Below are 18998 nucleotides of genomic sequence, written 5' to 3'. Positions count from 1 at the left end.
CAATGTCTGAGCATCAGCAACCTTGTTGTCAGCACATCTAAAGGGATAGTCCCCAAGATATTTTCATTATTAAAAATGATTCCGGTATTTTAGTGTGTTGAATTTTATTATATCAAATTCATTCCAGCAAAAACCTAATAGCTAACTAGCTAAATAAATTGATATGAAATAAATTGTTGTCAACTACTCAGAAACATTGGCCGTACTTCACACCCCCCCCCCATCATTTATGTTTAATTGCTGCTGTGTCGTTTCGTAGTGTCTATATTTAAAAATACCTTAAAAATAGTCAGATTTTGTAGTCGTATGTATTCCTACGCCAGAGTTCAATATATAGTCCTGTTCAAATTGACGCTCGGCTGTCTCCGTAAATCCTTGTCGGAGATTTACGGTGTCAGCCGAGCGTTTGGTTGAACGAGACAAGAACTTAATATTGCTTGGATCCATACAATTTTCGAGAAATATTTCTATTACTGATACATAGTTTGATTGAATTAATTTTATCCTTAAATATTATTTAACATGATTCATATGGGGGGTGTCGAAAAAGTCCAAAAATTCATATTATAAAAATGTGCGTAATTCAAATTAGAAATTACATGTTATTACATGTACTCGTCATGCAAAATAACATATCATTGATTTTAAAATAAATAAACATCGACAAAATCAACTCCAGTCAGTTCTTCAGTACTTTGATTAGGTATTATTTTCGTTTCAAACAATCGTATAATTTGGATACGTTTTAAGCTCTCAATGAATGAAAATCGGCATATATTCTTATTTTTTCAAAATATCATACAATTATATTACTTTGTGAATTCAATAAATCTAATACATTAATTTACACATAAACAGATCGAGACCAATACATGTGACATATCCATTCTGCCATATTATCTATTTTATTCTAAGGTATTTTATCACTCATACTTTTAATTTTCGCAATCAGAACCTCAAAGAAGGTTTGATTTCTTGTTGTGAGCTGAATTTCATTTTCAATGTCAGAATATGCTACATGTGGCAACAGCTCTGTTCAAATGAAAGTAGTCTACATTCATTCACTCACATGTTAATAAAACTTTTGACAGAATCGTTTCTAGGTTTAATGAACATAAACTAAGGTCAAGTAAAGCTAAAGATCACTGACCCGGCGAATGCCTGATAAAGCATGTATGACGACGATAATAAGTATAGAGTTCACTGTAATAAAGATTTAGGTGAAATGTCAACGAACAAACCGGCCAACCTTTGCCAATTTAGTTGAAACAATGCTCACATCGTTACAGATTATCTGCTACGTAGGAATATGGAACGCCATGGCTGCCTTATGTTAGATGATTTTATTATATGCTGTGGGTCTATTATTATATGCTGTGGTTCTATAATTATATGCTGTGGGTCTATCATTATATGCTGTGGGTCTATTATTATATGCTGTGGGTTTATTATTATATGCTGTGGTTCTATAATTATATGCTGTGGGTCTATTATTATATGCTGTTGTTTTATAATTATATGCCGTGGTTCTATAATTATATGCTGTGGTTCTATTATTATATGCTGTGGTTCTATAATTATATGCTGTGGGTCTATTATTATATGCTGTGGATCTATTATTATATGCTGTGGATCTATTATTATATGCTGTGGGTTCATAATTATATGCTGTGGGTCTATTATTATATGTTGTGGGTCTATTATTATATGCTGTGGGTTCATAATTATATGCTGTGGTTTCATTATTATATGCTGTGGTTTCATAATTATATGTTGTGGGTTCATTATTATATGCTGTGGTTTCATTATTATATGCTGTGGTTTCATTATTATATGCTGTGGGTTCATAATTATATGCTGTGGTTTCATTATTATATGCTGTGGTTTCATTATTATATGCTGTGGGTTCATAATTATATGCTGTGGGTTCATTATTATATGCTGTGGGTTCATAATTATATATGCTGTCGTTTATTCGAAACTAGCTATTCGAATTCGGATTTCTCGTTTTGGAGTTTACATTTACAAGCACTTTCAGCTGACACCAAGGACAATGGTCGTGTGACCTTGACTGAGACCCATATGCTAAAAATTGCTTTTCAGAACTTTGTTGTCGCCGGGCGCATAGTGTTTCACAAACACATCTTGTTTCAATTTATCAATATTATACTTTCAGACAAAGCAGAAAATGTGTTTGTGTTTTAAATCTTTTATACAATAAAAAATGATTAAAATACTGAGTATGCAAAATTGATTTCTTGTTTTATTTACTATTATCAACTATAATAATTTAAGCTTTACTATTAATTGTTGATGTTTTAAAAGATTCTTTAAAGGGAGTGTGCTATTAAAAATCAAGTACAAGCTTGAGAATCTATACTGTCATTTGAGAGTACGTTACTGAAAGTCCAAGTAGCTCAAAAAATTCTATGTCTCGGCATCTCTCTTAGCGCAGCCGTACGTGTTTGCTCACGAATTCTATCAGGACACATTTTTATAGTGCGTTACCTTTTCTATACATGTACGCAATGTTGAAAACACTATCTTTTATTTGTCTGAGGAACTGAAGTAGAGATGTGCATTCAGCCTCGCCCAATGCCCGGAAATCCAACACAGATTCAATTTTGCGGTATTTTATGCCACTGTCATCGAAGATTTGGGGGTACATAGTTTTTCACAAACACATCTTGTATTTATTTTGGTTAACTTGGCTTTTTTCCCTTTGAAAAACTACTCATAATTCATTAAATGACATGAATTTAAGATCAGAATTTTCTCACTCTCTTAATAAATTTATGATGGCGGATCCATAAAAGAAATACAGTAACGGTGCATTTGGGGGGCAAACAAATTATCAAATTAAAATCAGATGCGTTTGTGAAACACTATGCGCCCGGCGGCAACAAATTTCAAAAAAGCAATTTTTTAGCATATAGGTCACAGTTAAGGTCACAAACTCATTATCCTAGGTGTCATTTAAAAGCACCTAATTAGTGAAGTATGCATACTAAATACGAAGTCTCTTTCTCCTATGGTTCAAAAGTTATGGCGAAGGTTAAAGTTGACAACAGACAGACAAACAGGACAAAAACAATATACGATTCGGACGCATAAAAATGTGTCCTGATAGAATTCGTGAGCAAACACGTACGGCTGCACTAAGAGAGATGCCGAGACATAGAATTTTTTGAGCTACTTGGACTTTCAGTAACGTACTCTCAAATGACAGTATAGATTCTCAAGCTTGTACTTGATTTTTAATAGCACACTCCCTTTAAAGAATCTTTTAAAACATCAACGATTAATAGTAAAGCTTAAATTATTATAGTTGATAATAGTAAATAAAACAAGAAATCAATTTTGCATACTCAGTATTTTAATCATTTTTAATTGTATAAAAGATTTAAAACACAAACACATTTTCTGCTTTGTCTGAAAGTATAATATTGATAAATTGAAACAAGATGTGTTTGTGAAACACTATGCGCCCGGCGACAACAAAGTTCTGAAAAGCAATTTTTAGCATATGGGTCTCAGTCAAGGTCACACGACCATTGTCCTTGGTGTCAGCTGAAAGTGCTTGTAAATGTAAACTCCAAAACGAGAAATCCGAATTCGAATAGCTAGTTTCGAATAAACGACAGCATATATAATTATGAACCCACAGCATATAATTATGAACCCACAGCATATAATAATGAACCCACAGCATATAATTATGAACCCACAGCATATAATAATGAAACCACAGCATATAATAATGAAACCACAGCATATAATAATGAAACCACAGCATATAATAATGAACCCACAGCATATAATTATGAAACCACAGCATATAATAATGAAACCACAGCATATAATTATGAACCCACAGCATATAATAATAGACCCACAGCATATAATAATAGACCCACAGCATATAATTATGAACCCACAGCATATAATTGAACCCACAGCATATAATAATAGACCCACAGCATATAATTATAGAACCACAGCATATAATAATAGAACCACAGCATATAATTATAGAACCACAGCATATAATTATAAAACCACAGCATATAATAATAGACCCACAGCATATAATTATAGAACCACAGCATATAATAATAGCCCCACAGCATATAATAATAGACCCACAGCATATAATGATAGACCCACAGCATATAATTATAGAACCACAGCATATAATAATAGACCCACAGCATATAATAAAATCATCTAACATAAGGCAGCCATGGCGTTCCATATAGGAAGGGCACTTCTGGTGTGATGTTAAGTCATAGAGTATTGAATAGTTACTAAATTGCTGTACTTTATCATTCAGTCGTCTCCAGAAAATTCTTGGTAGAGGAGATATATTCTTCGTATAATTGAACGTGCTTGTATTTGCATTCCAAATTGACAGGAGTCAACGTCAGCCATTGTTCGAACACTATTGTTTACCACGAGGAAAACAGAACTCAATTGTTACAGCAATCAACACAAATCAAAGTACTTAAAGTACTGAATGCGCACGTTGTACACGTAACGCGTAACGTAACGTTCTCGAAAACGCGTAGATAATAATACCCATTTAAATATTGACCTTTTTCTCTTTAAAAAAACTAAATTTGCAAATACAGACGATTTTGTCGTGGTAATGAAGTGACATAACCGTATTTTGTATCGATGCCAATATGCGATATCCACCATGCTACAAAATGATAACAGATATGGTCCACCGTTCTAAGGGGTTATTGGTTATTAATTATGGTACAAAATCTCTTTATGATACCCTAGGATTCGATCAATGCAATTTCCGTGAGGGAAGTTATCTCCGGTCCACACAGACACATTTCCAATGCATGTCATGGGCTCATTTACTGTTCCCATAACAATTCTACGGGTTTGTTGAGACAATTATTGAAGACAGGTCAAATAAACCAACAACGATTCCTAAGGAGACCCCGGTTAAGTGTTCAGAAACCCCCTGAACGCACAGAATATTCAGAATAGTGACCTGCTTACTACGGTATGATGCAGTGTATATTTAATAGTTATCGTTGACCACCCACTGTAAAAATTATCCCAGGCATTTTAGTATGCCATAATCTGATGACAGTCATAAAACATATTTTTTTTAAATCAATATGTAAATTTTTATACCAAAAAATATATATTGGTCAAAACACCATATTACAGCTGGTATTTTCAACTACTTTTGTAATAAATTTCGAACAGAAAACGATAGGAGTAAACCAAAATAAACGATGAAAGTCAACAATGTATAAAAAAGCGTATTAGGATCGGTCCTTATTTCATTAGCTGAATTTGTTTTATCATCTTGTCATGTACTACATGAAGTTGAAATTTTTTAAATGTATGAGGTCATGCAAAAAGAAAACAGCACATTATAGGTTATTAGTAAAGAAGGGTTTTTTCAGATTTTTTAAAGTTTCAATGAAATAAAATGAATAAATACAAATGCTTATCAAAAAAAATATATACTTGAGTAGTTCTGTATGCTAAAAACTGTTCGCTGTTTTTCATTTGTAAGTACTCTTTATGGATATTATTCCATCCTCTTTTAAAACAAGTTAGTTGCAGCGCAATAACCACTCTTTTCGACAGTAAACTACAGAAAGTGCGAGTGGAAATATGTTAAATGTTAAGGTTTGTGCACACTTTGCAAAATTGACTTGTTGAATCTGAGATACATATCCTCTTAATGTTTGTATACATTTCGAGTAAATATTGACAATGATAAATCATTTATAACTGATATTTTGTTCAACTCTTCCTGACAATAAGATTTATTCCAAGCATTTGTTTAGAGTTTGAAACGTAGGTGAATCCAACTTTTGGGTAAACAGAGATAATCTAAAGTTTTATATTCATGACATGTTTATATAGAAATTATCTCTCCAAGGTTTTGTTCAGATTTGTTTTACCTCAGGAATTTTCAGTCTAAGTCGGATTTATGAAAAAATAAATATTTCTCTAAAGCTTGTAAAATTTGTTGGCACATGACATGTACATGTATTCAATACATGCAGTGTAACTTATTATCATTTTAAAGAGTTATTCATTCATGAAAGAAGAAACACGTCGATTTTTAAATCAAATAAATACCATATTTTTATACGTCAGTATATCTATTAAAAAAGAAGGCGCGCCTCCCTTCGTTGTATCGGAAAATATTTCCGGATTGCTAGAAAGGGTCTTGCAATCTAGTATGTAGAATCGTGCATTCATTCACAAAACGTTATGTTTACGTCCCCGACATAAAAGCTTATTTTCTATCTATCCCCGATAGAAAGCAATCCAAATGGTCAAAGACAGAACAGCAATAAGCTTCTAAGGCGAGACTTTTTGTCATTTCGGTGTAATCTTCACTATCATCAGGCCTGACAGCGAACGGCCCAAGTCCTCGCACAAGAGATACTTACAAGATGCGGTCCCCATTATCATTACCGAAGATAAACAACATAGAAGGGGTTTTGAGATAACTATACGCGGCTGCGATAAGTGCTGCGGCGACGCTTTGATAACGGCCTTGTGAAGTTGACAGATAATACTATAGAGTTTAGTTTGCGGTCCCGTACTCTAGCGTTAAAACAATTATCTTTACATTGCAGATCTATCCATACCAATAGTTAATCAAACCGATTCACCGGCAATTTTACTTCCTACTGTGATTTTGTAAAACCAAACATCGAGAGTTTGTTTTACTCGTTCACAAGTTTCCAGCGTCAATTAGTAGAGTCTGATTACAAAACAAAAATTGAAATCAATAAAAATGTAAAACGCGATAAACATATGTGAATGCTATCAACAATGCTGCTTGGTTTAATATTGTTTTCTAACTAAATAATAACTTACAAATTCAAAATAAATTGTTTAACAGTTTCCAGCATCATAAAGAAGTGATTACGAAATAGATACCCGAAACTCCAACCATAGCCCCAACCCTTCGAAAAAATTAAAGTTTGAACTTTTTAGATTCAAATTATCATTTAATTTATTTTAAATATTTCATGTTTTGAAATTCACAATTCTTTGGTTTTATCTATGAAACTAAAATAAATGTTAAACGCATATGGTTTAGGTGTTTGAAATATTTCATAATTTAAGATTAATGGCGGAAACATCCCCGGAATCCGCTATATCAGTCAGTCGTTACTTTAGTGTAACATTAAAAACAATCCTCAAGAAAACATTATTTATAATTAAAGGAGCGCTTTACTCTCGGGTAGTGATGTTTCATATCTCGAGGTCACTGAAGGGCCAGAAACGGAAAATCAATGAACATATCCTGCACTATTACCATTAATTAGATTAATTAATCATTGCAAAACCTTTAGGAATAAAGGAGACTTCTCAGGAACCCCTTTATACCAAATTAATCTAAAACATCTTGTAAGTAAATCGGTCAACATTTACTTAATCCTTAATCAAAAAACAATGCATACTAAAAATGTTTTATGTTTTCCGGATATGATATACATGGCCGAATTTTGTTTTAACACGTGATCTTCGAATCTTAGAGAGCTTCCTAATTCTATATATGGTTTATTCCACAGATTATGAGCAAGAAAGTTTACTTAAAAGTACTCGTTCAAATCGAATGTATCATAAGAAATGTCGTTTACTTTATAGCATACTGTTTGGGCAGGTTGAATGCTAGAGTAGTAAATCGGTTTGTCTAATTTTTGTCAAAATATACAGTTTGTATACTGGTCATATAAAAAGATAATGTTAGCATGCCATTTGCCAACACGAAAAATTACTAAATTTTCTGAACATGAATTAGCAAGTGCTCCACGTGCAACATCGTTTACGTGGGAGGCAATATCTAAATGTAACACAGCTGTCAGCTACTGTATATCATTTTCTTTTTTTATCATTTTTTTTTTGGAATACAACTTTCAATTTCTTAATGACACATTTCAGTTTGCTTATTAATTTAAAAAGGGTTTTACGTGAATAATATATCTAGAAATATTTCTGCGATAATTTTATTTTGATGGTTTTCTAGTCTCGCAAAATAACGCGTTAATAAGAAATGAAATGTAAAATTTGAATGTACCACAACGATGCAAATACGTATATACACTCAAGTTTACAAATACACTGAGATCCCTTTCCATGCATACTTCATATGTCTGTGCCATCGTGGAAACTACAGACCAGTATCGCATAAGCTTAAGGTGGAATAAAACACCCGGGAAAAATCACTCAAATTAACAGTAAACTATTTGATTTTGAAAGATATGATGATAAATAAAATTTGCATATGTCAAATAAGCTAAAAAAAATGCAGTTTGGGGATAAAAAATGAATGTTTTAAAAACTAATTCAGATAGTATCAACAAAAGCCCCTGCAGGATTCGAACTAGCGATGTACGGATGATAGGCCCGACACTTTATCCACTTGGCTTCATGTAGGTTGTAAGTTACAAGGTGCCGTCGATTTGTCGTTTCGACCACAGGTCAGCCATTTTGTGATGACGTGTTACTAGTATTCCACCTTAATAACTGTATAACTTTCTCGGTTTCATGAATATTCATTACACGTATTTTTTTATTCCACCAAGAAAGCGGAACTATGTACTTGGATATATGGAAAATCATCTTACAAAACTTTGCTAGTTGGTGAGCACCATTTCGCATTAAAAAGAATAGTGAGATTTTCTTTACCAAGTAAAAACTTAATCTGGCACTACTTTAAAAAAAAGAAACGAAAATAATATTGTGGGCGTCACCAGGGCCTGAAAGCGTAAACTGAAATGGAAGTGGATATACACGACGACTTCATATTGTACAAAGTCCACAAACTGTAACTGTCATATGAAAGTACTTTTGTTACTGTCATCCCCCACATCCCTTGGATGCCCATATCATTTATCATATTTATTTAAAAAATTCTTAAAACCAGCTTGCTTCAAGAAAGTAATATATAATAATACATTTACGATAATTATTCGTCATATTTTTGACAGCTTTTTTATAACTCGTTAGAAGTTATATTATTAGCTTTCGACCTCTAATATTACTCCAGAGTGGTAACCCGAGGTCATGGCATCAGTCTATATTGAATAACCATACAGAGATTTTACGTCTGGTATTCCCAATTCATTGATTTTGTGTCGCAGTGATTTAATTAGTTTTTAAGAAATAAACCTAATAATTATGCAAACGTTATATTGGACACATATTCACCATTAACTATTAGTGAGATGCAACAAATTGAGTCGTTTTTTGCTCCGCTTGTCAAGCGGAAACAAGAATGGGAAATTATGGAAAACCAGGTAAAATTGAATTTTCGAAGAGACCATCTTCGAAAGAGGGTAAAATTCAAAAGCAATATATTTGCGTTAATTTTTAAAGCTAAAACTTACCCCCTATTGAAACCGTAACATTAATCACTAAGTTTCCACGTTACTGTTTCATAGATATTCACGATTTCAGATCTTAAATGCTAATAGTCACGTGACTACGATTTCCATATTTTATACATAGAGAATATTGATGACCAAACAGTTCTGTAACGAAGCGGCAAGATCAATTCCTCACATTGAAACTACATGCAAACACGTTCATGTCTTCAATCGCTACATCTTAGTTAGTAACCCTGTAAATAGGACACGGATTATTATTGGGACAGTCCTTATGAGGACAATGACACTGTCATGTATATAACATTTTTATCTTTTATTAAGTTTAGGTTGAGTGTCTGTCATCATGCGGATCGCTTCACCGAAATTCTGCTACTTTTCGCGTCTCAATTTCGTAACTAACGAACTCTCATTTTATTCCAAACGAATCGGTATTCGTTCTGAAAAGTGCATGACAGTACTATTTGAAAATCTAAATCAATAGGCACAACGTGAACCCTAAGTTTCTTCTGAACAAAAAATCGAGTCAAAATAAGATACTTGTATTGTGTACAGATATTGCAAGATTGCGGAACTGTTGAGTAAGTTATAGCGATAAAAGATTGGAAGTAGCTCGAATGATCTCAGCAATGAGCAGGAGCATCGCGAGGATCAGATGTAGATAATCACTGCAGTGTTGTTATAGAAGATTTACTGCTCTGCTGTTATCATCTAAACTCCTGAACAAAGCACGAAGTACGCACACAATCGGGAACCGCACGTAGATATAGTTAGGCTGTTACTCTCAAAATCTGTGTTTTCATACATTTCGTTGCCAGTAAAGACATATGTAGTGTTATATGCTGTTGTTGTTCATGCTGATAATGATGGCTATGATGGTAATGTTCGTTAATGACGACTGAGTAGCTGACATTGACATAACCACGACTCGTTGACACCGCAATTGAGCAAAACAACACTTTGTTAAACAAGAAATGACAATATTTATTTTTTTGTAATTTTATTTTTGTTATTTTATTTTATTAGCATTTTATTATATCATGTTTTGGCAAGTAAAGTTACTATCACCTTTTGAAAACCATTCCTTCTCATTTTCCTCTTTATGTCAACAAGTATGGCATCAACCTACATACACATTTCGACAGTTAACAAGCCTATCAATAATAAGTGGAGATTTTATGACAGAAATATAATCTAGTTATGATTCTATCTCTGGATTGACGGGGAGTTGTGAAAATACCAGATTTTGGAGTGTCAAGTAAACCCAAAATTGCAAGTATAATTGATGGTGCAAGTACAATACAATTTACTGATAACGCAGGAATGATGGAAGCCGTATAGATAAGACGACATAAAAATGGGGGTTTTAGAATCCTTATATTCTTTTGACAGGATATTGAGTCCATTGATTCTCTGATTAAAAGGGCCATAAGGACCCTGACAAGGCGGTTCCTGTCAGCTACAATGTGATGTTAAGCCGACTGAAAGGTAACCTCTTATCAGTTTTCCTAATTATTACAGTGCCAACTGACATATCTGTTCATTTCCTTCTTAATTTGTTCGAAACGTTGATTTGAAACAACACGAAAACCTGCAGTTGTAGGACTCTTCGTTTACCATTGGCTGATTTTCCAATCCTATTTTCTTTTCTGCCTCAAGAATTGTTCCTTCGGGTTTTAATACCTCTTCCGGTAAAACATCTGATGACTGGGGTCACACAATTTGTCAATACGCAACTGTAAGGACGAAGGAATAACCGAGACTTCAAGCTTCTTTATTGCCTTCATTTGAACCTAAAACCGATATCATCCTTGTAGAAAGCGGCATAAAACACTTATCAAACACAAAAAAAATCTTTCTGCAACATTGGCCTCCTGGTGTTAAATTGCGAAAAAAAGTGACCAACTACTGTTGTAACCAACAAAATGTACAGGTTTTTGTCATTTGGAATTCAGAATATGCAATTGAGAAACGTATGAGCATAGATTTTTATGAGGAAAACCACATAGACATTCGCAGGACACGTTCGAATTTCAATTTAAAAATGTTGGATGCACCATAATCTCTGAATCTCAAAAAGTATTATCAACTTGCGCTAATTCTATTGTACCTTTGAAACTTTTCTGTACCTTAACACAGTTAGATATCAACATTTTAAGAAAACTTAGGTTAAAAACCTTTCAGTTTTACAAGGCAAATAATCTCTCTCTCTCTCTCTCTCTCTCTCTCTCTCTCTCTCTCTCTCTCTCTCTCTCTCTCTCGTTATGTTTAATGTTTAGTAACTTTCGGCCAAGATCAGAACCCTAAAATTGCAGGATAGTCTTTATATGCAGATTTTATACAATGATCTAGTTTTGCAGTGCAAATGATTGAAACATGTGCTGAACAAAAGTTACTTTCCTCTCCATTAAAAAATATCTAGATATCTTCAGCTGCAGGGAAACAATATAATTTCAAGTTCGTTTTGTTATATTTGATTAAAATTATCGTCGATAACAAATTTAGTCCTTAATCTGATAAGAGAGGAATGTAATCCTCACGACATTCGATTCTTTGCTGGCTGTTTTTGACGTCTTCTTTTGGGTAACGCGGTATACTCTATCTAAGAATGGAATGAATACCAAGTCTCGTCCGCAACGGGTCTTCACTTGTTCATCCACGATGCATTCGTTTGGTTATTGAATAGAAATTCCTGGGACTCTGTATAATGAAACAGAATTGTTCGCAACAGGGTCCTTTCTTTGCATCGTGTATAAATTAACTTCTGCGCAAAGAATTTAATATTTCCTTTTCCATGGAGAATTCGTTTTTTGCTGGATATTTTAATATCAACAAAACATCCATCGCTGTAGATTTCTGGCGCTATTGCAACATAGTCTCTACAGTAACACAATGAGAATGGGAAACCAACGCTCATTTTCATATGAGTCCTCGCCAGTTCGGCTGATTATATGAAATATCGACAACTTCAACTTATTTTTGCCTTTCTTGTATTTACCTAATTAGGATACAGATTACCGAATCGTGACTCAAATGAATATAAAAATTTTTTTACCAAAGAAACAAAGACATCCAATGAACATTTAGGTGCAAATACTTGCTTCATAGTTGCATCTGTGACACTACAGAATTCCTTTTTTTCGTTATGCTCATTTTTGCTGATTTTGCGATAATTCTATTATTAAAAGGAATTTATTTCTGTGCGATATTCAATAAAAGCATTCAAATTGCAAAAAGTATCTTTGTAAAATAAATTACATAACAAACGGAACAACTATCAAGGACTGGTTGACTTTCTGAGTACACGTTGAATGTTTATAATAGAATAACCGTCGAAACTTACAAAATTTTGAGGTTTGGGATGTATTCAGCCTACATGGCTCTCAAGTCAATGCAGGTCATTTTCGTCTGTTTAACTGCATTTATTACAATCTACCATGTTCAACTTTTAATGCCACCATGCATTAACTTGCCTTATCAAAATTTTAATTTTAAAACAATAGTTCTATGGATTTCAGCGACTGGTAAAAGAAAACAAAACAAACTGATTCTCACTGGTTTGCCTCCTGATACTAAACATTAATGATTTTTTCGTTTTGATATATTTTGTTTAAAATGATTTGTCTTTAACTGCATGGTCAGTTTTCCTGCTCATTCCTTTAATTCAGAATAACTGGAATCGTTTTGTGAATGAATGCAATCACTTGATAAATAGCATCGGCAACTTTTGTAATAACCTTTTATATTTCCCCACTCTGTAGTACTTCGTAATGCCGTAAATTGCTGCGATTTTATCATGATCATATTTCTGCACCTAAATTTATGCAGATTGAATTCTACATCGTTAAACGAACAAACATCAAAAAAAATTTAAATTCGATTTCACTGTATTTGCAAAGACACTATCAAGAGATTTCACGTCGGGCTCGTGCAGACTTTGTGTGTTGTTTGGGAACAAATCGATCACTACTGTCCAGAGCTGAATATTTTTTTCCCGTTTAACAAGAATTTCTGTATTATCTTTTATTTAGCATTCGGAACAAATATCGGTACAAAAGTGAATGTTTATTAAGCCTAATCATCACAGACAAAAACGTCTAAGAAATAAAACTAAATCGGGTTAGGGAGACCTGGTGCCAAGGTTCTTTGCGCCAAACCGTGTAACATATAACTATATACGAGCCGAACACGATGCTATCCTGGTCCATATAGAATATAATCATTATAGTTGCATGCTATATTAATATAGACCATTCTATTGGCTTTGTCCGGTCTTTCAAAATTCCAGGAAATGGTTTTATACCTACAAGTCTTCTTGGTTGATTCTGAAGACAAAAATCATGCATTTTTATAATTTGAAAATACTAGACTTTGACCCGTGCATGCATGGGTTGACATTGCATATCGGACATTTACGAAATAGGTACATCGACACACCTTATTATTGACATTTACATAACAAAGCTATAAGCATACAATAATGCTATTAATTTCACTACACTTTCCTTAGTTTGAATAATCCAACTGTGTCTCGGGAAAGGCCCTCGTCGCAGTTAAGAATGCCTCCCTTATACCCGTAATGTAGCAGAAAATTGCAGAATGTTTCCGGAACGATTTTGGAGAAAGTTAATGAAGTTGCATTGAAAATAACAGTCAAATTCATCACAACAAACCTTTTTGAGACTGCAAATACCTTTCAACTAAAAATTTTAATCCATAGAATGGAAGAATTCAACACCTTTTTACCAGCGTACACGTATTTTCTTTGTAAAACTGGGTCCGTAGGACATTATTCATTTTTACGATAAAGCATATTCTATCTTCACTCTCCTAACAAATATAATGTAACTTTTTTGCATGTAATCAAATATTTTTGTCATCACGAAGACAAATGTAAGTACTTAGTTGAAATGTATATTTGTTGTTTTACACTTTCTCTCATGAGAAATCATTAATATATATGAACAGATTAAATAGCAAAAGTCCAATGAAATTTTACCCGTATTTGTATTATCATTTCTGAGTTTATTCATGCAGATGTGATATTGTGGAAACATAAACTAAAGATCCCGTTAGCGTGAATGTATTGCGCAAGCGCAAGATTGTAGAATCCAAAAAATCCAGGTGATTTCCGGGATTTTTTTTTTCGTTGATCATTAATTAGCGAAGCTTAACTGAAAAAAAATAAAAACAAGTTGGTAATCTTCAAGTACCAATGATGTTTAAAATATATAAAACAAAAGACAGTATTCTTCCGATTTCTCGGTATTAAAGACCAAAAATTCGAGTCTATTATTTTAATATAGTTGTATAGATTTAATACGTTAGATTCTGGATGTCCATTGCACGATATAGTACACCAATGACCCTGGTCGTGCTAGCACCGACTGAGCCTATTGGTAATAATTGATCATGAAAAAATATCGACGCCCCGAATAAATCAGTTGAAAGCGAGATAACTCTTTAATATTGGCCAGCGAATTTTTTTTGGGCAGCATCCGATGTTTAAAGTTACTTCACACTCATTCATATTGTGAATAGGATTAACAGGTTAATTAGTCTAGGTTTTATTGTTACGATCCGCCTCGTTTAAATCACATCACGGGTAACGTCTTATTTGGCTATAATTTTTAAGGCGATTAAAAGTCACATATCAGAACAAACTTTTATTTAAACTTATGTGTTAAGTATACAAATATTAGTACAAAGCCTTTCAAAATTTATACACGAAACACTTCATTTGATTGTATGACATCACTAACAATGCACTTCCCGCCTTTATTCCACTTAAATGGCCAAAAATTAATTTTGTGAAGAAAGCATGGGCCTCTTGTGTCGACTAACATGAAATCAGTATATGGTACGGTATTTATTTTATGCTAGTGATACAAATACTTAAAATACGATGTGGTAAACGCATGCGGCCATCGTTTCTCCCTAAAAAAATGAATAAAAGTTTGCGATGTCGATGACGTCATATTGCATCAAACGGATAGTTTTAACATTAAATTCATTTAATACAAGATGAATTGAAAGATATTTCCAAATTTCAGAGGTAAACATTACAGTATTTGTTCTAACATTCCCACACAATTAGCAGATAAATGAAGCAGATGGAAAGAGAGAGTGCGTATCTCATTAAATCCAACAACTCTACAACTGCAATAACCACTTTTGCATTAAGGTGTAAATATTTATTGGATTGTGCAATTAGGTCATGGTTAGCAATGCAATGCAACAAGATGTTTTAAGATACTTACGATTAATTGTGTTTCTAGATCCAACACTGGTTTTATTCTCTCCTGTCTTTCCTCTCTTGATGATTTCTCTCACCTAATATATCTGACTGCTCTGGTGTCCAATTCTAAATGAGCTTCTGATGTATAATAGTTCCACGCAGAACTCCTAATCTCTCGCACATTTTTACTAATTGCTCATGCAAACTGTGTAATTTTCGCAAAGAAAATGGAATAATTAATGAAAGCACAACAATGCGTCTGCAGTTTATCATATTTCATAAACAAATTTTGTCTCAGTACATTGAGGGGATCTAATGAATATTTTTGTCTTAATTATAATTCTTTATGAAAAGATTTGCTGTTGAAGTGTTCTATTTTAAGAATCACTTGTAAAGTTGTATTTTAGTAAGTTTATAGATAATTATGTCTCTGATGTAATTTTTGTTATTTTCGATATGCTCGCATTCCTAATCGAGCGTAGCTTTCAATTGGGGGTGTACACTATTTAGTCACCAGAGGATTGGGTTTTTAAATGCTGACCAATAAAAACATTGTACTAAAATAAATGGCTTTAAAATAAATGGTTTGAGACAAAAACAATATACATTGTACTTAGCCTTTAGAACCAAATTCTGGTACACACACACATATATATAAAGCACAGAGAAATTCACCTTGTTGGACCTCCACCTCCGCCCCGGCCGGGGCTTGACCGCACGACCTCTGGAGCCCATTCTCCGAGCAGTGAGCGGCCAACGCGCTAACCACTGGGCCATCTAGGCCAGACAAAAATACCTTGCTTTCGATGACGAAGGGAAACTAGCGCACTGGTCGCTCACTACACGGTCGTTTGAGATACAGGTGGAATGCAGTTAAACGACAATTTGAGAGGATCGGAACGATACACATTGCATAGATATATACATATAATAAGCACAAACATTGCAATAACTCTCAAATTGACATATACCTGCCCAAAGTGAATGATAAAGATATACACATGTACATGTAAACTGTTCAAATTTATAAGTTTTAATATTTTGTTTATCTTTTTCTTTAATAAAAAAAATACATGTATTTATGACAAAAAATGACATATTTACAATGTTTCTTGCATATATTGGGTTTCATAAAGAAAATCCTTTATTTGCTTTTATAAAATTATTTTCAAACCCCCCTTAGTTAGAATCTGTCTGAGACGGGATCTTTTGTTATATGCAGATGTATCCCATATCCGATGCATGTAATTACTACTTATAATTATGCATGTAATACATCCTCGAGATATTGCTATTTTAGCCGAGAATCGTTAAGAAATGACACGTTCTAATACCAAACAAGTGAAAAGCTGTCAATGTGACAGCAAACCGGGTTTTCTTTTATGTAAACTGTATCCATAATCCATGTCAACCCTTATCCAGTGAAATGGAGTACCTTACATGTACATGTATATGCAACATTTTGCCAAAAAATGACTAAGTTCAAAAGCTAGTATTTTTTTTATAAATTATCAGAAATCAAAATCCTAGCAATATGCACACCTCTGATATATGTACAATTGATCTGCAAAAGAACAACTTCCTATCTTGAGAACTGTAGGAGGAGTTATCCGTACAATGAGGGTACCCTATATGCAACATTTTGCCAAAAAATGACTAAGTTCAAAAGCTGGTATTTTTTTCATAAATTATCGGATATCAAAATCCTAGCAATATGCACACCTCTGATATATGTACAATTGATCTGCAAAAGAACAACTTCATATCTTGAGAACTGTAGGAGGAGTTATCCGTACAATGAGGGTACCCTATATGCAATATTTTGCCAAAAAATGACTAAGTTCAAAAGCTGGTATTTTTTCGATAAATTATCAGAAATCAAAATCCTAGTAATATGCACACCTCTGATATATGTACAATTGATCTGCAAAAGAACAACTTCCTATCTTGAGAACTGTAGGAGGAGTTATCCGTACAATGAGGGTACCCTATATGCAACATTTTGCCAAAAAATGACTAAGTTCAAAAGCTGGTATTTTTTCGATAAATTATCGGAAATCAAACTCCTAGCAATATGCACACCTCTGATATATGTACAATTGATCTGCAAAAGAACAACTTCCTATCTTGAGAACTGTAGGAGGAGTTATCCGTACAATGAGGGTGCCCTATATGCAACATTTTGCCAAAAAATGACTAAGTTCAAAAGCTGGTATTTTTTCGATAAATTATCGGAAATCAAAATCCAAGCAATATGCACACCTCTGATATATGTACAATTGATCTGCAAAAGAACAACTTCCTATCTTGAAAACTGTAGGAGGAGTTATCCGTACAATGAGGGTACCCTTTTGGCAGCCGCCCGCCCGCCATCCGCCCGCCCGCCATTTTCACCATTTTAATAACCGGATTTTTCCGTTGGAAAACCCGGTTAACAAAAAGAGATTCCGAAATGAATAGTTATTTGTTATTGGCTTTAATTAATGGTTCATTGATAAAACAAACACCTTTGTTATTTGTTTGCGTCGTTTCATATTAAACGGGATATTCTTAAACTCGTAGTTAATAGTTTTTTGATAATTTATTATTTTTAACCGGGTTTTCCAAAGGGAAAATCAGGTTATTGAAATTAAATGGTGAAAATGGTTGGTGAGCAGGCGACTGCCAAAAGGGAACCTCTGTTGTACGGATAACTCCTCCCACAGTTTTCAAGATAGGAAATTTTCGTTTTGCGTATTAATTGTACATACATTAGAGACATGTGCATATAACTTGAACTTTGATTTTTGATAATTTTTACAAAAAATACTATATATCTGTTGAACTTAGTCATTTTTGGAATAATCTTGATAACTCTTCCTGCAGTTTTCAAGATAGGACAAATTTGTTTTGCAGACATATATCAAAAATGTGCATATTACTTGGGCTTTAATTATTTATGATTAATGCAAAAACTACCAGCTGGTGAACACGATATTGCATATAGAGTACCCCATTCCTCTAAACAGGTAGTGTATATCAATTAAGGGTTGACAATTGGATTATGATACTGCTCATACAAAAGAAAACCCGGTTTGTTGTCACATTGACAACTTTTCTCTTGTTAATGTCTAGAATGGCTAACATTGGCATATCTAAAGCTTTTACCAAATTTCATGTCATTCGACGACTCGCGACGAGTTACAAGCGAGATACAGAGTTCGGTTTGAACACTACAGTTTTCAAACAAATCTCGAGCTCTGATTAAGTTTATTGTATATTTGTGTTAAATTTGGAAAAGTTCTATTCAAAAGTTGTTACATTTATTACCATGATGAAACTATTCATTTTGTTTGTCACGAGTTTTTTTTTATTAGGATAGGTTGTAATTTCTT

General features: G+C 33.5%; 1 protein-coding gene across 3 annotated transcripts in view; it reads right to left on the bottom strand.

The window, feature by feature from the left end:
* The window catches only part of LOC105329882 (substance-P receptor), a 36383-nt gene extending 20583 nt beyond the window's left edge, over positions 1-15800 (bottom strand). Inside the window, exon 1 of one of the 3 annotated variants that reach the window (XM_034458943.2) lies at positions 15647-15800. The gene's annotated coding sequence lies outside the window, so the exon portion shown is untranslated. Of the gene's footprint in view, positions 1-9389; positions 9574-15646 lie in introns of those variants that run through there. The other 2 variants (XM_066067342.1, XM_034458942.2) reach the window with 2 other exon arrangements.
* Between the last annotated feature and the right edge of the window lie 3198 nt (positions 15801-18998).

This window comes from Magallana gigas, chromosome 7 (assembly GCF_963853765.1).
Source record: "Magallana gigas chromosome 7, xbMagGiga1.1, whole genome shotgun sequence".
Classification (NCBI taxonomy): domain Eukaryota; kingdom Metazoa; phylum Mollusca; class Bivalvia; order Ostreida; family Ostreidae; genus Magallana; species Magallana gigas.
Note: the sequence above shows the minus strand (reverse complement) of the source record. Positions and strands in the feature narration are given on the sequence as shown.